Here is a 27780-nt window from a genome sequence, read left to right on the forward strand (position 1 = left end):
GGGAACAATGTTTCCTAATAATGGAGGAGCAGGGCTGACAAGACAAAGGAGGAAGCAGAAAAGCAGTGTGCCTGGACAGCAGAGGGATTCCTTGCCAGACACGGGAAATCCTACCAACAGGATAATGAGATCACTGGCTGATGAGATCATTGTTGGACAGCAGCTCAGGGCTCACAGATGCCCTGGAGCCACTCAGCCCTTTCCCTCTTCCAGCTGAGCCACTGCTCCCTCTCTGGCTTGAAAGCACTAAGACCACTGCCTTGTATTCTGCAGCCCTTTCTTCTCACCTCATTGGAATTTCATGGCCTAAGTCAGTATGAGCTTCTAATTTAAACCATAAGCTCCTTGTGGGCAAGGAACTTGTTTTTTACTGATGTCCTTCCCCTTCCCCTGATACCTGGTATATGTAATAGTAGGTACTCAACACATGTTGCCTGAATGATGAATCAGTAAATGAATATATTATCTTCCACATTTCAGAACACAAAGTTACAAATACCAAAGGCAGATTCCAGGGGCTGAGGACCACAGAGAAGAGGCTGAAAATGAAAAAATTAGATACAGGAGGAAAAGCACAGACAAGCACTGGGGAAGATAAGGAAAGGGAATGGCATGTGGAAAGAGCCCTGTGAAATTCAGTCAGAGGCAGAAATGAACTAACAATTTGTACAGATAAAATCTCCTAAGCTACTAGAAATGATTGCCTTGGCAATTTATCATGAGGCCAACTCTAACAAGCTGGGTGCAAGTACAAAAGAGGAAAACACAAGTAAGTAGCCTCCACTTATGCTGGAGGAAGCAGAAAAGACCAGCTCTGTATCCAGTCTGTACCCTCAAAACAGGGTTTGGCACTATTCCTTACTTCAAACATCCCCCACTTTCCATTTTCACTTTTAAAAATAGATTAAAATTCATTAACCTAGGCACCTCTGCTTCTCTATCGGAGTGTTCTTCCATCCGTTCTATCTCCTATCTTCCCACACTCCATATCCTCTCCTCTTCCCCTTTACCAAATAAGATTCAAAGAACCAAGAGCCCTTTGTAAGATCAGCTGAGTTTTCTCTATGGCTTGGCTCCAGAGCTTTTTCAGTGAGATTCTGGTGACTGCTGAAGAGGATTTCTGAAATGTTACGCTGTGGGGTTTCCAAAACGCAACCTCAATTTGGTATTTGTGAGCATGCCAGTAGATGCAACTGAAAACACTTTACACATAATCAAGGGTTCTTGCCTTCAGTGTTCAGCTCTGCCCATTACTGTGCAAGGTATGTCACTGTTCATCTGGGGAGGGGAAGGAATACACTCCTGAGTTAAGAGTAAAAGCTCTGTGGACAAGATGCAAAGTTAACTAATGTAAAAGGAAACTTTAGCCTGATGAGCACTTGAATGGCTTAGAAAAGCATGGGCCCCCACCAGGAAATGGAGAAGTTATACTAAGAGAGCATATCTGAACACAGAGTGAGGAAATAACTAAAAGCCAACGGTGGGACATCTAAAGACCATGATACAAACTGTCCCCATAAAATCCGATCGCCTGACCAAACCAGGAATCTGCAAGCCTGGCCTTAGAGTGGAATGCAGAAATCTAGGTGGGTCTGGGCCAAGCAATGCAGCCCACAGGCAGTCTGCATAATCCAGAATATGCTGGCCCAGGATAAAGAGGGAGGGGAAGGGAGTTGGTAAACTCCAAAATTCTGTGGTCAGCCTGGAAATAGGATGCCCGGTCTGTCTGCTAATACTACCTATAGTCTGGTGAGCACTGGTAGATCAACCGCCTGAGCTTCAGGTCAGCAGTAGATTGAGAAAAAACTGGCAATTCTAGCTAGATTTAAATTCTTAGCTTTCTATGTGTGTGATCTCAAAGGACATATTTAGGAGCCTACTTCCTTTTCTCTAAAAAGGTCTTTTTTGACTATTACAATAGTATTAAATATGTATTTGCTCAATTAGTAAATTAAAAAAAGTTAACTGAAATAATGTATGCAAAGAACGGGCACATAATTGGTGCTTAATAAATGTCACTACTTTGACCCTTCGCTTCCGCACTGACTTTTAAGAAACTCTTTGTGTTTCCCATGTGGTTCTCTGTGTGGCTTTTTCTTAATGTGTGAAATAAACAGAGTCATTTTTTCCAATTATAGAGGTAATACACATTCATTGTAGAAAGTGAACATATTACACATTACATTGGTAAACTGAAAAATGTACCAAATTGTCCAGATAGACCTGATTATATTCTTACCAACAATGTGAATGTAGTTTTAATTTACATTGACTACTATTGTGGCTGAACATTTTCATGTTTACTAATCATTTTTTTATACTTATGTGTTTTTTCGTGGTCATGTTTTTTACCCATTTTCTACTGAATTGGTTTTTCTTAATCATACACACACAAAACACTATGCTAGTGTTTCTCCAGTTTTTTCTTGTGATTTTATTTATGGTGAGCACTGATGATAAGAAGTTTTCAGTTGTATGTGGTCAAATCTGCCAGCTTTCCCTTTACGTTTTCAGTTTGGTGTTTATGCATTTTTAAACAAAATATCTACAATTTTTGAAATGATTTACTCTTTATTTTTATACTAATAAATGTTTGACAGATTTAACACAAAAGAAACAGCTTTATGATCTTAATACAAATTACTATCCCAGAGCCACAAATACTGTCATTTGTAAACTAAAAACTGTACTTGTATGTAGTAGCACATCTCATTAAATGTTCAAGTTTTATACCAGAATTCTAAAAACACATCAAATATTAGACATAATTGTTCTTTATTTCCCATTATATGAAGTTTTATTCTTGTTCACACTATGTAGATGTGGGGTTCTTGGGGAAAAATTCAAATAGAGAAAAATTAGGAAAAAAATCTGTAATACTAAAACCTAAAATAACCATTATTAATATTTTGAGAATTTTTATGTATATATCTTTATGCACATATTTGATACATTCATTGAGACATACATATACATATGTATGTATACAGATATACTTATGTACTTTTACATAAACAATTGGCTCTATATCTGTCTTAATCACTTCACATTTTTTTCCCTAATCTTCCTGCCACTCCCAAACCTCATAGCCAATGTTGACAGTTTGGCTTATATGTATAATAACAAAAACAACTCAGACACACTTTGTATTTTTAAAATATATAATTATATTACATATACTTCTCTGAACCTTCCTTGTGGTTTAGTGAAATGGTCTCACTTTTAATAAATAGTTACTTAATATCTCAGAGTATGAATGTACTACAATTTGTCTATCCTACTACTGAAGGTCATTTACTTCGTTTCCAATGTTTTAATGGTATATACAATGATACACTAGGACAGACCACATATTAGGACACAATGATGCAAATAAATGCATGCATACACGCACACACACACACATCTCCTCACTAACCAGTGTTTTTACATCTAAGGGATAGATTATCAGCAGTGAGATCATGGGGTCAAAGGCTATATATATTTTAATTTTGATAGGTATTTCAGATGGCTTTCCAGGAAGACTATAAATATATAACATTCTCCACAATATTTAAGATAGGTTTCTAATAAACTTGACTATATTAAAGTTGCCTTATCACATATATCCTGAAGAAAAACTTAAATACCCATAGAACACATTTTCATCATTCTCTCCAAATTCCAGTGATATGAGCCACGGCGTTGGTGGTATAGTGGTTAGCATAGCTGCCTTCCAAATTCCAGTGATATGAATTTTGCTACTTTTATTACCCTCTTTGTTGCCCAATAACACTCTTATCTAATCTTTAATACTAAATAAGGAAACACAGAAAAGAATATATTTTACAAATTTTTCCACCATGGAGTTCAAAAAGAATATCTAAAATTTTTTAAGAGGTGTAATAGCTTTAAAATATATCCAATAGCCCTGGCTGGTGTGGCTCAGTGGATTGAGTGCCAGCCTGTGAACCAAAAGGTCCATTTTGACTCCCAGTCTAGGGCACATGCCTGGGTTTCGGACCGGTTCCCAGTAGGGGGCATGCGAGAGGCAACCACACATTGATGTTTCTCTCCCTCTCTTTCTCCCTCCCTTCCCCACTCTAAAAAAAAATGAATAAAATCTTTTAAAAATTAAAAAAGTAAAATAAAATATATCCAATAACATATCAGTTAGCAACCACAGCTTTTAGGTTGGCCACATAAACTATAGTGGGGAGGAGAAAAGCTCGGTATGTACAAAAGTCTCAAGAGAAACCTTTCAACACCTCTTTCCCAAGTTTACTAAAGGACAGCTTTTTATGCAGCAGAAAGGCATGAATTTAGGAAGTCTGTTTGGGAAATTTATCAATCCAAAAAGATAGAATCAAATACTTAGGGACAACCAAGAAGCAACTCTAAAATTCCACTCAGAAGTCGACTGCAAACCCCAAGGTGAACAGAGCCACTCTGTCAAAATCTAGCAGATGGCTTATCATCAAACACTTGCTTCACCCTGCACCAGCCCCACTGCGGTTCTTCTCCCAGGCCCAGCACTCACTGCACTGTTTCCGGACACCTACTTTTCTACAGGCCCCATCTGAAAACAGAAAAGCAGTCACTAACATTTCATAAGCCTCCCCTCTTTGCTCCCATGTACACATTTTTTTCATTATGTTTGTAAAAAGTTTTTAACAATTTCATAATGATAATATGCCAGCACAGCAACAGAATAACCAACATTTGTATCTCTGCAAGAAAGTTAATAATTGGCTGAGTACCTGTTTTAGTAAAACTATTTTTGAGTAAAATACATTGACAATACTAATAAGTATACCAAATAAAATAGAAATAAAAAATACTCATGTTTTAACCCATAGATTATAACCCTGTAAAAATAATAGTGTGTTGACTGGGACAGAAATCCTTCATCAGATGCAGAATAATATTTTCCACAACCTGTAAAATACCTTATTTTAACCATGTAAGAATGGGTACCAGTGACTTCACATGATGTTTAAAAGAGCAAGATCTTGGTCAAGTAGCAAGGAAATTAAAATAACTAGTATTCAATTACATCCCATTAAATAGCCTTAAATTAATTTCTCATATAGGGAAGAGAAAGTAACCAGCAAATTTTGACATGTATATTCGAATAGAGTCTACTACTCTTGAAATATTGTGTGATCATTTCACAGAACACCGGATTATATTTATGGCAGCAAATACCTTAAGATCCCACTATAAACTCCTTGGCTTTGAATGTGTTGGCTTTCATCCCAAAGTTTAGAGTGAGAAAGTTACATCTATGTGGTTTTAATCATTCTTCAATAAACAAAGGATCATTTATAAAACAAACAGGTATAAAAACAGTTAACACCTAAAAAATGAAATATTTCTCATGTTACTTTCCATGGACATATTTTTCACACTAGATTTTTAATAGGAGAGGTTATAAAATTGAAATTCCCTTGGAAAGTGAATCCTTTACTCATATGTCTTGACTAGAAAATGTGTCTTTTAGACAGCTTTCTTTAGAGACTAATACCTGTAAAAAGAACATTAGAAAAAAAAACTGAACAGCAGTTTTTAAACCCCTCCAAAATATTTTAGAAGTAGGTCATGCTTTCATTATTGTTATAACTCTTAGCCATGGAAAATTTTGAAATTTTCAGTGAACTTATAAGTAATGTTTTTAATTGGTCTTAAAAAATCTCTTAAATTAAAAGATTTTCTAAAAGTTCCTCAGGCGTTTTTATCATCGACTATCACTATAAAACAATGGGTTGATTTCAAAGCAAAACTAAGGTTTTTCTTTTCTGATTATCAAAAAGCTTTTCTTCTCTTAGATGCTGAATGAACTAGATGCTTCTGGGTTACATTTTAATGTGGTACAAAGTAAAAAGCCCTTTGTTGGCTTCTTACAAGTTAGGCAGCTCTCAACTCAAAATGCATTTTCTCCAAAATTGAATGTTATAAATAGAAGTTGGTTTTCTAAACTAGTCCAAAAAATTCTGTATAACCCCTATGTAAATGAAGTATCATTGCATGTGTTTGATGCAGAAAGTACCAGAAAGTTCCCTTTGAACTATCCATTCTATCATGAATATTAGTCATTTAAGAAAACACTACTGGAAATTATATAGAAAAATATTTACTTCTTTGGAGCCTGGTGCTTGAAGCAAAACACAGTTTCGGCTGTTTTGTAAAAAACAAATGAGATAATTTATTAGCAAACTCTGGGGATGTATCCTCGTGTCTGGTTTTTGTTAACTCTATTATATTTTATGTTTCATTTTTCATAAAACACTCATTTCAATACCCATTCTTTTGTTGCTAGTTGATAACAACACTCTTATATAGAAAATTACTGGTGTAAATTTGTTTAGGAAAAGCATGTGTAACTGACAATTTGAACATTCCTATGGAGCTTTTGGGAGCTCTGGAGACTGAGGGCACTGTACTTAAGTCTCGCTTTATTTCAAAATTTATGGTTCTGAAATTCTTTGATAGGTAAGTGCTCCAAGTGCTGACCATATGTTTTCCTACTAAAATCAGGAAGGAATTTTTTTGGTATACAAAAAGAAAAAGAGGAAAACAGGAGGCTGAAGATCAAATAAGAGGTCAGAATGGATGTGTATATACATTTTTTAAAAAACAACCTTGTCTGAAGTGGGAATTAAATTATGAAAGAAAGAGGAAGAAGGAAGGAAAACTGGCTACGTAACTCATCTCCTTGTGGTGTCGAGGGCGTAGAGCTGCGGACGGGGCAGTCAGACCTGGTAAGCCGGCAGGAAGGCAGCTCACACCCAGAGCTCTACCTGATTAATCTGTTCCAGAGGACAGACTCTGGAATAGATCAAAATACTCCTCATCCACAGTGCTGTAACCTTACAATATGCTCACATCAGTTACATTTTCAAATGTATTTGTATTTTCAAACTAATAATATTTGTTGTCTACTAACAATAATATTTGAAAATACAAAGCATGTCTGTCCAAGGTACACCTGAGAATATGTATAGGGATAAATCCAGCCAAATGTTTGGGACATCTACACACAAAAAGGGGTGGGAACTGGGAAGAGCCAGAAAAAACAGAAATGAACACCTAAGTCCAGAGGAGATGGATGCAGAGAAGAATTCCAGGACAGACTCAGAAGGGGCAGAGAGACACAGAGACCTACACAACATACAGATGACGAGATAGAGAAACATCAGGAAGAGGCTGGGAACTCAACATGATGAGTCATGTCAACCTTAGTTTAGGGGAGCCTTCTTCAACATGTTACCCAACTCCAAACCGTAAATTCCAGCTCTCAAGCCGTACAAAAGTGTGCTTGCAGGTTATATTGTTAACTAAGAAGCAGGATAGGGGATCAGGATATGATACCCCAAAACATGCCACTTTGACAAGAGAATTATTCTGAGCTGAAGGCATTTGAGATCCTGAAACCCGGTATTTGCCTAAGAAGAGAACTTCTCAGAAGAACTCAAATGTCATAAACCCTGTCACTGGGACGGGCTCTGACCTACTCTTCTTGGAGAGGAGAGGTCAGTACCACATCCAGAGAGACTCCTTACCTCCCAGCTAGTCTACGGGCATTATTTATCTTTCCAACGTCATTTGCTTTTCCAGAAGTCCCCTCTCTCCCTCCCTTCCCCCAATAAATCAGGAATATAGCCACCAAATTCCAAACATTCCCTTGAGTTACTCATCACAGGTGTCTGGGCCATGTACGTGGTAATAAACTTGTGCTTGTTTTACTCTCATTAATCTGTTTCCTGTCAGTGTAATTTACAGGACCTCAGCCAATGAACCTAAGATGGGTGATGGGCAAAGTTAAGTTTTTCCTTCCCTGCAGTAGCAATGTGAACTTTTTCAAGAAAATTAGTGAGCTCCTTAGAAGCCTTCTAATGTAACACAGTGTCATTTTCAAGGGCAAGAACTGATCCAGAATCCCCTCCTGCAGCCTCATCTCCTGCCTCCCTGTCCAAGGCCACCTCCTAGACCAATAACCCCTCTGAACACACCTGGGTGCTGCTGAACTGCCGAGCCATTGCCTCTGGTCTGAATGCCCCACAAAGCCCCAGATCTCCCAGGGTAGCAACTTCATGGGAGTTCAACTATCACCTCCTCCAGGAAGTCTTCCCCACTGCTCCCTGCCAAGGATGGTTTGGGTTCCTTCCCTGTGTCACACACACATCATCATTATGCTTTTATGGATGATACTCCAACTAAACTAATTTATTAAGGGCAGGGCCTGGGGTTTATTCCTCTTTGTTTTTCCAGAACTTAATGCAGGAAAATGCAATCAATGTATATTAATTAATTTATTAAAATGACCACAACAGTCACAGACAGACCTAAGAACTAAAACCAGGTATCTCAGTTCTGGTCCAGGGGTGTAGTTTCAAGTCAGGGGCATATTAAGGGGCATCAATCTAGCATACAATATCCAGAAAGAAATTTTAAAAGGTGTACAAATCATTTTAACAGCATTTAAACATATGACAAACACAACAGTTGCAAAACAACTGTAAGTAACTGCTTCTTCCGTTCCTGTAACACCTCATACCAGACCCTTCTAAAAGAAAATTCACACTACTCATCTAACTGTGGACTATTATGCAATAGGAAGACAGAAAGCACTGTTCCCAAACCAGCCAAAAATAAACTACACCCTTAAGCAGGATGACTGACAGTCCTTATAATTTTATCCCAGGGAGAACAATAATAGATACTATTTTTATTCATATCAGTATTTAATCTTTTTTCGTGAGTAATATACTGGATGGCACTAATTCCTACGGGTTAATTATATATTCCCTCCAAAAGAATAGGTTTTTCTTTAGCTTTGTTTTACTGAATTCACAGAACCACCCCAGAGGAATATTACAGCCAAATCAAAAGTCATTCCACCAACTGAAAGACCAACTTATTTCATGCAGAAATGTGCTATGCAAGCAAGACGTGTTGACTCCACCCTCTTAGTTCTATACAGAGCCTTTGTTTTTCTTCTGCTTCTTCCTGTTTCTAATATGGTGTCAAATCTATCTCATGCAGGCTGATAACGAAACATTCAACCGCAGGGGAACAGGCTTTCACTTTCCTTAACATCTTGGATTCAGAGCAACTAGTAGACACTGCCCTGCACATGGCATGCACTTATAAAACATTAACTACCTTGACATCTGTATCTACACTATGCTCCACTAATAACCCCTTTTTGCTGTACGTCACTTTCTTCTGGTGAGCCTTCCTTTAAAGGCCTGGTTTCCATGCTTATCAGACACCTCTACTAAGAATCATGCTTCAGTGATCGGAGAGAGGAAGAGACTTGGGAGCAAAGGGGAGGCTTGCTGCTTTTGCTACTCAACTTTTCTTCCTTCAACATCCAGTTATGCATTTAACAAACTTTTATTGTGCACGCACTAAGCTAGATATAGTTCACTACCCTTCGCCCCAGCTGACAATGGATGGAAATATTTTCTGCAAATGAATTTTATAATTATAGATTCCTTATAGCATTAAAAATTTTTATTTAGACTCCTAACCAGTTTTGTTTTATTAAGAAATTTCCACCTATAGTTTACTTGGGCAGTTAAAACATAGTCAAGGTAACCATTAATCAAAGAGAATTTATTTAATTGCTTTAAGAGAACATAGGTCAGAATGGTCATCACTGTATGTGACATCATTCTGGTCCTTCATTCTTATAATTTACACTTTTATTATTCATATAACATTGACTAGTACACTGATTATTGACAACATTTGTATTAATACAAGAGTGGAGAAAGCAACAAGCAAATGAAATTCTCCTTTCATAGCCACCATTACAAAGACACCTTTGCTTTAATTCATAGAAAAAACCCAGGAAATAAGGTCAATAAACAAGTCACTATAAATTAGGAAGAGTCTCTTAACAGATGGTTCCCTTAACTGATCACTGTGTCACATTCCTTATGACATGAGAGCTACAGTTCTGCGAATGGGCTGTCATATCCACTCCACGCAGTGAAGAGAAGACGAACAAGGCCAGGAAATGTTAAAGCCTTACTAATCCCTTAGTCATCATCCTTGAATGCTATTTTTTTGACATTTCCCAACTCGGAAGAAGGGTACTGACTTACATTTTGGTAAAATATAACGTAAATTATTGTACAGGATCTATTATTTAAATACTTTGTGGATGTTGACAGGTAATTCCCAAGCACCATTCATAGGCAAATGAGCAAACTGTCCCTACTGCAGGGCCACCACTCCGCTCCCTGCTCTAACGCAGCAGTCTGCATGCAGTTCAGCTCCTTCTCTTCCTCACGCCTCTCCTCTTTCGGTCTCCTCCTAAGGTTCAACGCAGAGCATTTTAAAAAATATATTATTCCACTGACAGCACAGGTTCAAAGACTATGGTCCAGACATGTGCTTCATTTTCCAAAAGTTTCTTCTACTTGATAGAACCCTTTACCAAGTTGCATTAAACAGCAAATAAAGTTAGGACTTCATCTAAATTAATCAAAACATATTAGAAACGAGCACAAACAGAACTTTCCGCTAATGAAGCCTTGCCACTGCTGGCAAAGTGACCGTTCCAAGATGTTGAGGACCAGTCAGTCCTGGATCAGAATGTATTGTTCAGCCTTCAAAACTGATTGCCTCTCAGCCTTTTGCCTCACTACCTGAACAAAATGGCATTTGATGTGTATGTGGCTAGATCAAGAGGGGTATTCTAAAAGTCTGAATGTGACAGAAAAAGTTACAGGCGGTGAGTCTCTTCGCCTCACATCATTTCACTTTAAAGGAGAGTTCCCAACTGTTGGAATGCAAGGAGAGACCAACCAAAGGGAATGGTTGCCTCCAATGATGGGCTGATGAGGGAGACTTTTTGTTTTCTGAGTTTCCCAAAACCCAGTTACTCACAGGCTTTTCTTGCTAAAGAATCACAGGGGAGAGGACAAGAAGTACAAAATTCATTTGTTCAGTGAAAATTTACTGAGCACCGTCTACATTCCAGGCACTGATGTAGGTGCGGAAGGCACGGTGGTGAACAAAAAACCCCTTGCCCTCATGCAGCTTCTCAGTGTGAGCAGACCATTCCAAAAACACAGAGGATGTCAGTGGTTCTGCATACTGTGGGGGAAAGGCTGCAGTAAGAGGGAGGGGGAGGACGGGGGTTGCGGTATCGTGTAACGAATTTTGGCAGCATGAGCCTATCGGGTAACTCTGGATGGTAAACCTGAAGTGACTGAGAGGCCACGCAGCTCAGGAGCGTCACTGCCACAGGCGCGCACGCGTGTGTGTTAGAGACATCAACTAGAGTGTAGGGTTATATCTGGCAGAGGGTTACTCTGATATGTCATACTGCCAACATCAGAAACAGAAAAAAAAGCACATTATTTTTATTGCAAATTCCTTACATTTCTCTTTGATATTATAGTTAGGGCATTATTTTTATTTTTTAAATGTGTGTAGCCCTGGCTGGTGTGGCTCAGTGGATTGAGTGCTGGACTGCAAAGCAGAGTCACTGGTTCAATTCCCAGTCAGGGCACATGCCTGGGTTGCGACCAGGTCCCCAATAGGAGGCACATGAGAAGCAACCACACACTGATGTTTCCCTTTCTTTCTCCCTCCCTTCCCCCTCTCTAAAAATAAATGAAATCTTTTTAAAAAATGTGTGTGTAGATAATTTCTGTATTCTATGAGTTTCATATCAAAATAGTAAAGGACGTGACAATATACGAGGGAGGTCCCCCCAAACAGAATTCATTAAAAAACTGTTTATTCTTACATGTTAAACTTCAGTCACCTTCAAAGTACTTTACATTTGATGCAATACACCTATTGAGACGCTTTTTCCACTGCTCTAAACAGTTTTGAACTTGTCAATTTTGATGCCTTTTAGTGCTGCTGCCATTTTTGTTTCACCTCTTCCGCATCAACTAAACGTTTCCCTTTGAGGACATTTTTCAACCAGAGGGGAAAAAGAAGTCACTGAGGACGAGCCTGGGTGCATAGGGAGGGTGGGGCATGGGGGTCATGCAGTTTTGGGGCAAAAACTGCTCAACACTCAGTGTAGTGTGGGCAGGTGTGCTTGTAAATCACCTATCATGAAATGGACAAATGTACTCAGTCCCCCCCAAAAATTCAGTGAAGCTCAACACAGCCTCTCACAATGCCAGCTAGTACACTCATACAGATGGGTTCCTAGAACACTCACGTAGTAGGAGAAGCCTGTACTAAAAGGGGTCTACCCTCCAGAAGATAATTCCATTTTGGGGGGTCCCCCCTCATATGAATTGGAAAGAGGTGGTACTGGGTCTGCTTGGGTTGAGTATTCCTGCTGTGGTGTGTTCATTCACACGGAGCCCTGGGGAGTCGAGAGAGTCACCAGGGAGTCCATGCTCCCTAGGTTACGTTATTATAGGGAGTTAGACCCAAAGTTACCAGGCAAGTCAAATGAGGAAATAACTACAAGTTGTAAAAGTGTTATAAAAGAGACAAACAAGGGACCTACAGAGAACAGGGTTGGGGGAAGGTTTGTTTAGATATAAGGGTCAGGAAGAATTCCCAGAGGAGCACCAGGGGCAAGAGCAGAATGCCCAAAAAGGCTGTGAGGTAATGCTTACACTGGGGGCACATCTCAGTTTGGATTGGCCACAGTTCCAGTCCCCCACAGCCCTCGTGGCTGCCATGCAACTGAACTGGCTCTGAGAGGATATGAACGGCGACGATGAGCCATAGGTTCATGGGCGTCCAGTACGCCGTTCTCTTGACTTTTGAAATTTCTTAAAATTTCAATTAATAAAAAGTTAAAAGGAAAAAATGCCACTAAAAGTGCATGTAGTTGTCAGTTCCCTACAAATGATTTGCTTAGTTTACCAGGCAATGACAGATCCTAAAACCATCAGAAAAAAACATTTTTAATGAAGCTAAAATATAAGTTGGAATCTCAGTCACTATGGCACTGCAGTGGCCCTCCAGCTGAATTTCTAAATAACAGCAACAATTTGGAGGTTTATTAAAAGGAAGTCCAGTACGTTCCAATGAAGGGTCAATATGATAGGCCCCTAAGAGCTCTTAAAAGACTTAAAATACTAATACGCTCATCTGCTATTGTGGTTCTTCTAAATGAAAACCATTAATTATGTCAATACAGATTTTATGAGGCCAGGACATCAGTTAAAGCTCCTTTAACTTTTTTACTCCTTCTAAACCAATAAGAATAAATGATACAAAAATTACATTCAGCTTTATTTTTTTTATTTTGAAATAAAGTTAACATGCAACATTGTATAAGTTTAAGGTATAGAGTGTTACTTTGACACATTTATGTACTTTGCTCCACTTTTATTTTAAAAATATCTTTATTTTGTTACAAGTGCCTGAAATACCCTAAGTGCATGGGTTTTAGCCGGCCCAATCCCAGCTCCAACAACACAGAAGCAATGAAAGAGCAGTTACCGATGTCAGCAAAGAGCCAGCGTAGGCTGCACGTTCCCCAGAGCAATCCTGTCAGTTTATACACCAGCATACTAAATCTGTGTGTGCGTGTGTCTTACATGGTCCCTAAATTCTGTTTTAGCAGCGAATGGCAACAAACAAAAACAAAATCCACAAACAAAAAATGCACGTGCAAGGACAAGGCACGCTGGCACACTTTCCTTATTGATTATTGCCAAATCTTTCTGCACTTTTTCACTCTGTTGTTCTCTGGAAAGCAGTCTATTCTCCTGGCCTAAAGAAGGTAAAGAAAACTGTTTAAAGAGCAACAGATCGTGAGGTCAACCCAGCTCTCTGAAATGAATTTTCTCTTTTACAAAAAGCTCCTGGACAGTGCATTCATAATCTTTTTCCCTAACCGGCTGACATAGTGTTCAAATTCCAGTGCAGGACAAATCTTAGCAACTTAGATTTTGAAGGAAGCCATTCCATCTTAGGTGATGTATTATCCTGCAGGAATAAAAACACCAGAACAAAATAGTAAATATACAAGGACTTTTTCAGACCTGTTGTTCCAAAAGTCAAAAAAACTGGAAATAAGACTTTATGCCCATGGAAAAACCACCCAAATATCCATGAATTGATAAATGGTAAGTGAAATGTGGCCTATGTACACAATGGAATATTTAACCACAGACAGTAATTAAGTACTGCTATCTGCTGCAACATAGATGAAACTTGAAAACATTATGCTAAACGAAAGAAGCCAGTCACAAAAGACGATATATAAATCTATAGATACAGAGCATAGATTTGTAGCTGCCTAGAGCTAGGGGTTGGGGGTTGGGAGGGAGATGAAGTTTGGTACCTTTGAGAGGGGACAAAAATGTTCTAAAATTAGACTGTGACAATCATTCTAGAATCCTGTGAATATACTAACAAAACTGAATTTTACACTTTAAATTGTATTTAAAGTCTACATTTCCATGATAAGTGAATTATAGCTCATTAAAGATTTTTTAAAAAGCTTTGCTTAAAAAATCCTCTAACTAGCAAACCTGGAAAGAGAAAATGAAAACCTTTGAATTATGTGAATTTTTTATAACTCACTTAAACAGGCTTCAGTGGTCATTAAAATTTATGTCTTTTAAATCTAGTTAATCATAGTATAATATACAAATAAAGCAGAGCATAAAGCTACATGTATTTATAATTTTGTAAAATGAAAACTGTATGTAAAGAAAAGGCTAGAACAGTGATTCTTCTCTAGATGGCAGAATTATGAGTTATTTAAATACTGTGCATTCAATTTTTCTATCCTTTTCTAACTTTTCTCCAATAAGCATATATTATACTTTATAATCATAAAAATAACTGTACGTCCCAGGAACTCAAGCAGGTAACTGTAGTATAAATACTGCTACAGTCCTTTCATATCCCATTAGGTATTCTTTGTCTTTCATGATTCACAACCAGAAGTCACATATATCCCCAAACCTTTTTAGATAATACTACATAACAAAGTACTCTAAAACTTAGTGGCTTAAAACCACCATCATTTTATTGGCTCCCAATTATGAGGGTTAAGAATTTCACTAATTGTCTAGCTGCTATGCTGTACATATGAAACTAATATTTTTTAAATACTGGATGTCAACTGTAATTGAAAAATAAAACTAAAAAAGAAAAAGAATTTGAGTGGGGCTTAGCCCTGCAGTGTTCCTGTGTCAGCTCAGCTATCCAATATGACCCCACTCTTACTTCTGGTGGCGGTGTTGACCGCCAGCTGCTGTGCCTCCCTTCACCCTGTCACTTCTCATCATCTGGGAGTCCAGCTCAAGCCTCTTTTGCTTGGTGGCTGGTTGTGGAGAAGGTGAAAATAAAGTTGCAAAACTTCTAACGGCCTATACCTGAAAGTCACACAGCATCACAATCCACACATTCTAAGGGCCAAAATGAGCCAGAGGGCCAGCCCACGCTCCAGACTTGACTTCGTGCGGAGAAGAGCATGTGCATAAAAGAATGGGAGGTATTACTGGTGAACGTGTTTGCAGACAATTTGGAGACACATACCCAGAAGAAACCAATTTCCAGAAGAGTGAGCCCTTGGCTGTTGAGATAGATATACAAGAGATAAAACTTTATGTTTGGCCCCTATTTTCTATTGTCCTTATAAAATAAGATGTGCACTTTACTGAAAATATGTTGGCCATTTAATTTGATTTTTAAAAAATCACATTTATATGCTAAAATTTTACTATTTTTTAAAAAATCACAGAAAAATACTCTAATTTCTGATATTAATAATATTTTGCTATAGCAGCAAATACTTTATGCAGTAAATATTCTACACTTTGTGGGTCACATGGTCTCTGAACTACACAGCTATGCTTAACTATAGCATAAAAGCATCATGCACACAAGTGAGTATAGCTGTGTCCCAATAAAACTTATTTATGGACATTGAAATTTGGATTCATATAATTTTCATGTCATAAAATATTCCTTTAATTTTTTAAGCACTCTTAGATATGTATGCAAAAACCATTTCAGCTTAAGAGCCACACAAAAATAGGCAGTGGGTCCAGATTTGGCTCACAGGCCAATTTGCCAATTCCTGTGCTACCGTTAATTCAAAAGATATAATTGAAATCCATACAAGAAAATACTCTTTTGCGTACCTTATACACACATCACACATATTCCCTGTGTAAGATAAGGTTTAACTACTCAATTTTTCACTGTCCTCAAACTGCTCTACTTGTCAATTTTACTCTTAATTCAGATTTTTTCATTACTTCAGCTATTAGTTTAGCCTGTTTTGTTACGTTTTAAAAACTGTAAGGCCTGTTCACTTCCATTGCCAGGAGACAATAATAACTTTCAAACCTCAGTAAACTCCCTTTGCCTTTATTTACTAGGAAATGCCAGCAATCTAAGAATTAGAAGATTGCCTTATTTGGGTTATTTATTCCTAGTGTAACATTTTATTTAACTTTTGATTTAAAAAATTGTTGGTGATCACAGTAACAGAATCTACGAACCTAAAATAAGTACAGACAACTAGACACTTCTCAGTTCAGCTAACATACAAAAGGAACAAACACCACTACTGGTGGAGGTGGTGGCAGCAGGAACAAGCACAGATACTACTCCAGTGCCCTAGTAACATCCAAAATACTAAAAATACCTGACCTGGCATTAAACCTGTCTAATCTGTGAATTCCTCCACATTTGAATTTGGCTCCTACAGTCTCTATCAGGAGGGACAGCTAGGGTCGACAGGCCACATTAACCCTTGTTTGGAACACTTGGTTTTCGCAGCAGGCATCTGAAGAGACACAGATGGTCTGATAATCTTTAAATATGCATCCTCTGAGTCTGAACATTCTGTCATTACCGATGACCCAGGAAACAAACAGTGTACAATCATCTACCACGTTACCTGCAGTCCCTTTTTCACACAAGACTAATCTTTTGGATACTTCTGCTTTTGCCTAACAGGCCATCTCCAATACAAGGACAAAACAAAAAACTCTGTTTACAGACAAATAAAAATGAAGAAACCTTCTATTGGTCTCTTATGTTTTTCTTATAAGTCCGTTGTTTTTTCTGTAAAGTAAAAGATACATTTTTCATGTTCACCAATTACTTTATTGGTTTGGATATTTTGATATGTTGGCTATCTTCTGCCATTAGCTTCTAGTGGGTAGAAGCCAGGGGTGCAGCTAAATATCTTCCAATGCATAAGACAGCCCCACAGCAAAGAACTATTTGCCTAAAATGTCAATAGTACAAGAAACTTCGCAAACCACTTTTGACATGTTCGATCAGTCACAGCACATTCTTAATGTACTACACAATTTTTTTGTGTTTCAGTTGTGTTTTTACCTTTCTTAAAATAAAAGCATAAATGTGTATTTTCTTCCATCTTCAATATTTAAATGGCTGCCAAAAATTCACCAATTTTGATGTTTTTTTAAATGATCGCTTATATGACAGCTGTCACAATACAATCTAACAAATTGTTTCTGACAAAGGTAAAGAAACTAAGAGCTACTACAGCCATCGTATGGAAAAAAACATAGCAGACTTTTTGGCCAACCCCATAGTTTGCTGTCACATTTTAAGTCACCTTCAGTGCATACTGACACCGAATTTTCCACACACACACACACAGGTAGGACAAGCGCGCGCCCCGTCCTGTGTCAAAGCTGGGTCTGAGCCTGACCGCACCCTTACAGTGTCAACTTAGCCAAGTCACTTACTCCCTCTGAGCTGTTTTCCCATCGGTCACATGTGAATAATTAAGTGTCCTCTCCTCTCAGTGTGTGTAAAGGTCATTCGAATGACAAAGGTGCAACTGCTTTGTGAACATTGTAACAAGTTATTTTACCATAAATCTTCTTCCTCAAGCATCACAACCACCTTTTTTTCAGTTCTGCAGGATCTGATAAAGAAATGTGTAGCCTATGTTTTGTTTTAATTTTTAATTTTATTTTTTTCCATTTACCCCCCTTACACCGCTTCCCATTTTTTTTTTTTTAATCACAGCTTCATCTTTCAAGACTCAAGAGTCTTTTTTAATTCTCCTGGTTTGGTGCCTCTTTTAGTTGTCCCTCTTAGCCCTACCCAGCTCCCTGATAGCTTTCCTGCCAAACAGTGAATGAATGAAAACACACACACACACACACACACACACAGATTCAAAGTGGAAGATCTTTAAGTTTTTTCTTTACACCCGTCCTGGACCTGCTCAGCATCTCCTTGCTGTCATTGGCTACAACAGGGAGCACATCAACCAAACATCCACTTGTAACAGTCTGAATGACCCTGTTCTGAAACACTAACAAGAAGTTTGGAGCCCAATATCTTATTTTTTGCATACACACTCTTTTTCGTTGCTGTTCCAAATGCATTACCTTACATTTTTCTGTACACAGTTTAGTATGCTCCCCAATCCTGCAGTTTGAAATCTGTGACAAATTATCTTTCAGTTTATTTTCCTCATTGGTTTCCTATTTAAGTATCTATAAATGCTTAATATTTACATGTAAATTTGAGCAATCTCAAATGTATTACTGACCGAGTCTTTTTTTTAATTAGAAGAACTACCATTGATATCTGTGGTATGAACTATCAGTCAAAATAAGTATCCTCGGTCCCAACCCCTTGTTTTTTTTCTCTCGCAGCCAGCCCCTCTAGTTTTGTTGCCAAAGGAAAATGTCAAAAATCTTTTAAAGCTTCTCCCTGTGACCCCCCTCCTCAAAGTTTATACCCAGTGTTTACCATTATTCTCTCAACTGTAATTGTTCGTGTCATTATACCCTTGTGTACATATGGCATACTCATAATAGAAATTGTACCTGCTAACTCTCCTTTTCTACTTAAAGATGATTTCCTAACTCAAAACGAAAGAAAACTATATGAATGAAACATAATTTATGTCTACCAGAAAACCAGAAGCTCCCTCCCAATATACAAAGTCAGCCCAAGCTCCCTGCTCTCAGAAGGATCCCTGGTCTACAGTCTCAGCATCATTCCTGTAAGCAGAGTCACCTGCTACAAACTGTTAGGATGTCTCAGCCATACGGCAAAGTGACCATTTGTAAAGTACCCTTGAGTTCTTTGAAAGCTTCTGGGAAAATGCCCAGGCTATTACTGCTGCTTCCTGCATTTCACTGCCCTGCCAAATCATTTCAAGTTGTCCTCTGCTGTATCCGTATAGCATTCTTATGCCCCTCTGGCTCGCAGCTGTCCCGCTTCAGCTAACCATGCACAGCTGCTTAACTTTTTGTATTGTCGGCTATTTCAGCAAGTGTCCAGCCTAGCAAAGCAGTGGCTTAGAGAGGATTATTTCCATGCTTGTGAAACAGATGCAAAGGGGGAAAAAAAAACCCCTCATTACTGGTGACAATCTTGTCATTTAATGTCAACTATGGCAGATATGCCATGTGTATTTTTTCAAGAATTCTAAGCCTTACATTTTCAATAGGATTTTCATTCTTTAAATGGTTCTGCTTTGAGTGTTTAAAATTCTGGAATGAAAATTATAATGTACAACTGCACAGCATAACATTATACACATATAATGTTTAAGAGGAGTTTATTAACAAAGTACCTATGCATACTCTTCAACTAATTTACCCAAGGGTTTTCATATTCAGTACGAGGTCAAGCACTTAACACTAAATAGGCAGAATAAGCTAGGACAACACAATCAAAGTCTCTACTTCTCTGAACCATAATTATCAACTGTAACAAATTTCAGCTAAGAAAGAGGAATCATTACAAAGAACATTTTCCCTTTGAAATTCTGGTCAGGGCACAGAATCAAAGACTCAGGGTTAAGAAAGTTAAAAGCTGCCTAACCCTGTCACCCACCTGGGCACAGGCACCCCTGCGCAGTGGAAGGCTTTGGGGCCGCAGCTGTCAGACCTGTCACACACACTGGTTACCTGGGCGGCAATACTCATTTACCAACTGTGTTCTGATCACTTGATACCAATAATAATTATAGTTTATAGGGTTTTTTTTTTTACCAATAACTTGCTTTTTATACATGAATGTGGGTAGATTCAATGCCTTAGTATCTCTTTCCCTCTCATTTCAATATACATTCTTGAGTGAGAGGAAGGGGTGGTATGTCGGGAATGCTGAGCAACCCAATTCTGCCCGTGGCAGTGTGCACTGCTTGTGAAAGTTTATCCATCTCATCTACCACTGTGAAAAAAACTCTGAAACGTGCTGACCCAGCACATACTCAGATAATTCTCCAGGAACAGGAAACTCATTATTTCCAAAGGCAGCCAACTGCATCCTTGGACAACTGGAACTCCTAGATAGTAGTAGTTCGTATCTACTGAAGGAAATCTAATTTCCCAATTGTTCCCACATATTACATTTTAATTAAGCCTCACAAATGAATTGAGGGAGAGGACTCTGAACCCCTGGGTTCCTTTCAGAGACCTGAAAAATACTATCTGTAGATGTCAAAAAAAAAACCCTGTTTTCTTTATGTCCATTATTCTAGGTTGGGGAGCCAATGAATAATTGAAGAAAGCAAGCTCTTCTTTCTGTTTTAATCTATGAATAAAGGGGAAGATAGTAACAAGTCAGCAACATTTAGAAATTTTAAATTTGAAAGTGAATAGTTTACATTTTATTAGAGATGAGTAAAGGGTCCACCAAAATGAAAACAATTTTTAAAAGAAAATTTTCTGAATACATTAATATAAGCAATTAGAATGAAAACATTTGAAACTGATAACACAAAATCATTAAAATATAGTGTCAGTAGAGAACTGGTTTCTATATAGGCTTAAAATGAAGGATACTATCTAATAAACCTGTACAGACTCTCTCACATATCAAGCGCAAAGTTAAGAACCACCTTATAGAATGAGCAAGTATGTCCTGAGGAGTAGTGATGGCAAATGGTGGGAAAAACAGTCTCTGAAAACATGACATGTTTTACTCCCAAAAGTTGAGGCACTCCTATTCCCATTAAGTCCCCCACATACCCAGAACCAAGAGCAAAAGACCTGGGTTTGTAATAATTTATCACATATCTCAAAATAATACACTGTAATCAAGAATTAAATTCAAGAAAGGAATCACTTAGATACATTTCTCTATAACTTTAAAGACACTAATCCCTCTTTTTCTTCTTTCTTGGTGGGCTTTTCTTCTCAGAGATTTCACAAAGCTGGGCTTGCTGGAAACTTTCAGGGGGCTGCTGAAGCCAGGCCCAGCCTTCAGCCCCACACCTTCCAGGCTGCCTCACCGAGCAATCCCCCTTGCACATTATTGTACTGCATTCTGGGCAGACCCCTCAGCATTCAGTTATCAAAGGCCCTACATCTAAAAGATTTTAACAACTTGGTCTGCCGTGTTACTACTCCCTTAGAGGAAACAGATACATGCATCTCTCTGTGAAGAGCACTAAAGGCATACCTAACCTCAGTTTGGAAATGTAAACAACGCAAAAGGTATAGCATTGGAAACCGTGGAACCAAACTAGAGCAACTTAGCAAAGTAGAACCACTGCAAAGGAGGGCGTTGCTACAACATTCTGCAGTATCTTCACTGACTGCTCAAGCTTTTCTTTAGCAACACTTTCATGTCAAAAAAGAGATTTCTCCAAGTACATCACTGAATAAGGCCAGCATTTACTTATTACTCTTTTCAAACACTTGAGCCCTGCAGAAAGAAAGAAAAAAAAGTCTTGTAATTGCTGACCTCAAGAAAATATTTTATTGTAATTGTTTCTTTAAACTTGCACTCATCTTTACCTTATTAGCATTGCATCAATAGTAGAATCATAACAATAATATAGTAAGTAGCAGTTAACAAGGCCAGCTACTCTCCTAGGTGTTTTAATCCTCAAAACTATCCTATTGGGGGAGGAGGGCAACCCTATGAGCCAGGTGTCCTATTATCCCATTGTACAAATAAAAAAATTGAACCACAGAGAGGTTAGTTAACTTACTTTCCCAAGATCACACAGCTAATAAGTGGTGGGGCCAGGGTTTGAACCCAGTTGTCTGGCTCCTATGTCTGAACTCTTGGACACCATGCTGACTGCCTCTCAAAAGTCTTCAACATGGCATCAGGTCACATTAAAATCATTAGGGTTCCCTGTCTTTGGAAATCATTCAACTCCAACAATTTCTTTAAGATTATTTACCACCTTAATGTGTTTTCCATGAATTAGAAAATTTTAAATGAAAGTTTGAAAGATTTTTACTTCTCCCCATGTAAAGTGACATAAAATGAAAGCATCTACTCTTTCAAGAGAATTTTTCTTTAAAGAGCACAAATACAGAGGAAGGGGAAAAGAAAAACTAGTGTTTACTACAACCATTAATGCTGCCAGACATTCCTCTACTCCTCATCTCAGTTGGCCTCGTTAACAGCATGGCAATAAATACCAACCCCATTTTACAGATGAGAAAAACTGAGACTCAGAGGATAAGTAACCTGTCCAAGGCAAATGGAAGGGCTAGAATTTCAGTCTGGCTCGAGCCAACATTTCTACACTCCCCTTCTCCTTGTCCAGACCTATCCTCAAGCAAACCCCATCTTATAATACATAGTCCCCAAGTAACACCTTGCGGGAGCCAGAAGAGGTGGTGGTACCCCCCCACTCCACTTTTACAAATGAGGAAAGGGACCAGTTGAGGTAAAGCATGAAGACTGACAGAGGTTCACGCAACACTGCTGAATCCATGCCAGATGACAGCAACTGTGCACACTGGCCACGACACTTCAGCAGCATTAGGGACTGTGGCTGGATGCAGCGCAGCCCAGAGCTCTTCTCACCTTCCGCTTTCCCTCCACCTCCTATGTCAGGCTCTGCCCTTGCCATCTTACCTTCTGAGGACTTGCACTGTCTCCCAGGATCTTACAGGTCAAAAACTTGGAGTATATTTCCACTACCATCATTTTTTCATTCACATCTGTGTATGATGAAGCTCCAGATTTATCCTCCTCCTCTTGTTCTTTCCCCTCCTCAGAGGATTACTAATTTCCATCCCAGTGTATTTCTTTGTGTACACATCATCATAAAGGAAGTGTATGTTGTGTTTTTCCCCTGCAGAAGTACTTATAGAACTTTCTGGCTACTGAGTTTTAAAAATTTTACTCCTTAATTTCCATCACAAAACGTAAGTCTTTACACCACCATTTGTGCAAAATATACTTTGATATTTAAAACTGTTCGACAGGATGAGGTGGCTTGTCCATTATTGCTGCATTTGGATGTCATTTCCCAGGTTTTCAGTTGTGAGCACCCGACAGAAAGGAAAACCCTGCTCTCAGCAAATGCGCAGCATGACCCACATGGCTTTGCTAAGTGACTTTCAAAAACTCACTTCAAAGCAGCACAACTCTAACTTCTCAAAAATGAGCTTTCTTAATAACATTCCTAACACTTACTGAATAGGAAGAGCTGCTAAAGATCTCAGAATGAAGAATCGAGACTCTAAATTTCTTTTCATTGCCAGTCTCGACCACGCATCCCAAACCCGTTAGTGTCTTAGACAACAGAAAATAGTCTGAAATCTACAACAGATTATTTGAGGAATAGTATAGGCTAGGGTATGTTTATAAATAAGCATTGTAGAAGCTGTGTTTAGACTCTTCTGTTATAAGGGCAGGCACTTGCTATGTCCTATCCTAAACATTGATTTTCTGCTCAATAGCTCAGAATCGGGGGGCTTCAACTATTATTGAGGAATGCTTCTGAGAAATACCCAGGCCCTGCCTATGACCTTCTAGACAGAGATGGCATAAGCCCACAAGTCAGGTTCTTGTGTTACCTGTTAAAAAATGGTCTTCACTCCCTACAGCGTATGAATCTTCTTAGAGTCAACAATGCAGAAAGCACATCCTGTAAGCACATAATCATGACCTCAATTTTTCACCAAACCCAACTGGGAAAACTAATTCTTGCAGCAATCATTTATTCAAGCTCCATCTGGTATAAAGCCAGATTAGGAGAAGACTATACACTTGGGCTATATCGTTCAGAGTCCCCACTCCCATGTCACATCTTGCCATTGGCTTCTATAGAACTCAATAATAAATAGTTATGCATATCCAATCATTTTAATCTTCTTTTAATCTACTGGGGTCATTCATTTGGTTGTTTAATCCCCTTCATCACAGCAAATTTCCCTCAGAACCAAGGAGTGAAAATAAACTAGTATTTGTCCTCTCAGGAGACAAGAACAGCTGTCATAGCTTTGTCATGGCTGCTATGAAATTCAGACCAAAGTCTCAAGTTCAAATATTATAGTGTCTTCAACTACACTAGTCAGTGTGACTAAAATGTTAGACTGTTAAAGAGTTAAATATATTTTTTCCTCTCCTTCTTTACAAGTTGTTATTTATATCATTTTTGCTTTTGTTTTATTTTTACCTATATTTTCTCTGTTAAAAGTCTCCAAGGCTACTGAAGAGAAGACACATTATAAAGATTTCATCTTTATCACTAAAAAGAATCCAAGAATGATTCTACATCACATCTTGATTCACTTAGAAGGCTATGTCTCAGGAAATGAGACTCTATGAGTATCCTTCACATTTCAATAATATGCGGACAAAGTATGCGTCTAGATTAAAAGGAAGGAAAAATAAAAATAAAGATGATTCTGCAAGGCCATATGCTCGGGACGCAAAAGAACAGAGCAGAGAGATCTGAGAAGGAAATTGGTCTTTCGGAAGTCGGTCTTTACCAACAGATCTCCACTAGCTTGCATCTGGGAACTGCGAGGCATCTACATACTTGCAGAGATGAACTACACACAGAAAAGGAACTTGGTGCTAAGGGGAAAACAGAATTCTAGCCCTGACTCTAGCTTTGGGTGCTGTCTCTTCATTTCTCTGTGTCTGTTTTCTCATCTACAAAATGAAGAGGTTGGGGGGAAATATACAAGTGCCACCTGGTTCTAACATTTTATGATTTCTGTGACGGAATCTAAAAAATGAAAGAGGTGTAAATCTGGAGTCACTCCTTCATTCACACACTATTTGTAGAATCTCCTAAGTGGGGTGTGTAAGAGGGAGGAGTAAGAAAGACAATCTGCTTGGAGCAAGAGCAAACTATCAGAACATTTATTCAGTTATTTTTACCTCAGGTAAGAAATGCAGCTCATGTCAATGCCACCACCCTCATTTGGGCTCACACCCTAAATGGCCCCTCTGTCAGGCGCTCAGTTTATTTATAGTAGAATGTCATCTATGTGGTACAAAAACCAAAACCTTTAATTTAATGAGGTGGGAAGTGACCACAAAAATACTTTGTACCATACAGCGGTGTTAGTTATCTCACGGCAAAATACATAGAATAATAGTCTTAAGGGTGATTAACACATTTTTCTTTTACATATATACAATTTGTTCTAAATTTCCTGACCTACTCTGCGATCACAAGTGACTACCAGTAATGTTACCTGGCACATTTTTTCCTTTAAACAAGCTTACTTAATCGGGCCCTTCAAGGTAAAGAGGAAGTTTTAAGAAGTGCAAGAAAATAACTTTTTTGGAAAGAAGCTCATTTTATGGCGAAAGCAATTATGCTTTTGTATTTACAGAGAATCTAGCAAAAATCACCTATTTAAAATTTTTCAATGAATATAACAAGTTTTTTATGTCAACATCCCCCATCTCTATTAACACAAACTAACTGTGTAATACATTTTCTGAGAACTTAATGATATCAGGAACAGAAACATTTACCAGACAAATATTAATCAAAAGTTTTGTTTAGCTGGTAGATGTTTTGAAAACGGGAATTGCTAGTTCATACATTTAGCCAATAATGTACTTTAGCCATTTGATCAATATATCTTTGTGAAGTAACTATTTGTTTTTTTAGACATTTTATTTTTTTTTCCTTATTTTTATTGTTGACACTATTATAAATATCCCCATTTTCCCCTCCTTTGCCCACCTCCACCCAGCTCCCACACCCCTCTTTCCCTTTAGCTATTACCACATTGTTGTCTGTGTCTATGGGTTATGTGTGTGTGTGTATATATATATATGTGTGTGTGTGTGTGTGTGTATATATATATATTATTTGGCTAATCCACCTTCTTTCTTCACCTTCACCTTCTTTCATGCAGCTCCTCCTCTCCACCTCCTCCTCTGACAGCTGTCAGTCTGTTCCATGTGTCCATGCCTCTGTTTCTATTTTGTTTGTCAGTTTGTTTTTTTCATTAGATTCCACATATAAGTGAGATCATCTGGTGTTCGTCTTTCTCTGACTGGCTTATTTCACTTAACCAGTAACATAATCTCCATGTCCATCCATGCTGTCTCAAAAGGTAAGATTTCCTCCTTAAAACCAAACAGCAAAATAAATTGAATGTAGGACCAGACTTCCAAATTGCCTTACCGCATAGTGTTCAGCAAGTTTTTTAAAATAATGACACACATTCATCCACATGTAGTACACAGATGAAATGTTCAAATAAAAATTCATATATGGAGGCTATATGCTTGGATACCTATAGGTAAATCAGTGGTAATCACTCTACTTTATCTTTGTTTTTTCGCAAGCTCACAAAAGTAACAACTTTTAGAATCATTTATTACTTAATTATTGCTCCCAATACAATCAATGAAGTTTTAAAATCAATCAATAATGTCTGAATGGCTACCCAAAGAAAAATACTCCCTTATTTCTAGCAAATATATCTAGTTTACAAACAAATTTACAAGATATTTCTGCCTCATCAAATTCAATATGAAAAAGATTTCTTCCCATTACCATACCTAAGAACACGTCTTGTTTTCCTGATTATAAAAGTAAATACTGCATGCTCAATATTTAAAAAAACCAAATTATAAAAAGATATAAGTAGAAAGTGAAAAATCATCTATAATCCTTTCTTTCCTCAGAGAGACATGTACTATTTTTAAAACACAGAGCTGCGCCCTCATGCAGCATAGCAGTCACTTCTCCATGGAGCACACTGACTTCATTAACATGTTTCCTAGCTACGAAGTATCTCAATATGCAAATACATCAAATTTTATTTCCCCCAAATATCGCACTAAAGGATAGGTATATTATTTCCAATTTGCTTATCATTATAAAAGATCTGTGTTTGGGTTTTGCTTTTTACGGCAACACAGGGTAGAAGGATCTCTCTTCAGTTTGTGTATCCAACAATTGTGAGTAAATGATCATGGCTTACCTCGGTGTTTAGGACTATTCCACATGCCATCAGAACAGTCTTTTCTTCTTATAAATACCCAAACTGAAATGAATTCTTAAACAGTTTCTCACTTTGGAGGTTCAGAAACAGTATTTGGCCACTCTGGTTGTGGTTAAGCGGAAAACAACTAATTCCATTCAAATTACTACTCTGTTCTGGGGCTTTCTTGAATGCTTGCATAAATTTTTCCCATAAGGAAACAAGGTACTTTCTTAAAAACAGAAAGAGAGCATAAAGATTTATATTCATAACTTTTAAAGTTCTAATTTAGAAGTTAATGAAAAATTACATATAGTTTATTAATGCTGAAAAGTCATACTATGTTTTCACTCAACACACTTCCCCAAGCCTATTCAGTTCAGAATAGTCTGTGACTAATAAAACCTGAATTAAAGAGATTTCATTAACAAGTAGAATTTTTCTGCTTTTTGTGTCAAAAACGTAATATTTTAAAATAATAATAGGGTAGGAATAATTCTCTATTGGGTAATCATCCAAGTTAAATACATATTACCATCTTTTATAAAAGGCCCTAATTTTCTACTTAATTCAAGCTTCAAAAAATAAAAATCAATTAAGGTTTCATTTTAAAAGAAATGTACTATCCAGGGGCTGATTCTAAAGCCTGCACCCATCTGGAAGAGTCGGT

General features: G+C 37.9%; 1 protein-coding gene and 1 long non-coding RNA gene across 3 annotated transcripts in view; both read right to left on the minus strand.

Moving 5' to 3' along the window:
- PIP4K2A (phosphatidylinositol-5-phosphate 4-kinase type 2 alpha) overlaps positions 1-27780 on the minus strand; it is a 155823-nt gene that overhangs the window by 111823 nt on the left and 16220 nt on the right. The window lies entirely within an intron of this gene.
- On the minus strand, positions 14682-27555 carry LOC123478147 (uncharacterized). The gene is made up of 4 exons (XR_008426604.1): positions 27111-27555; positions 26014-26247; positions 23724-23794; positions 14682-21603 (listed from the first exon to the last, which is right to left on the minus strand). It is a non-coding gene; the product is annotated as an uncharacterized lncRNA (long non-coding RNA).

This window comes from Desmodus rotundus, chromosome 4 (assembly GCF_022682495.2).
Source record: "Desmodus rotundus isolate HL8 chromosome 4, HLdesRot8A.1, whole genome shotgun sequence".
NCBI lineage: Eukaryota > Metazoa > Chordata > Mammalia > Chiroptera > Phyllostomidae > Desmodus > Desmodus rotundus.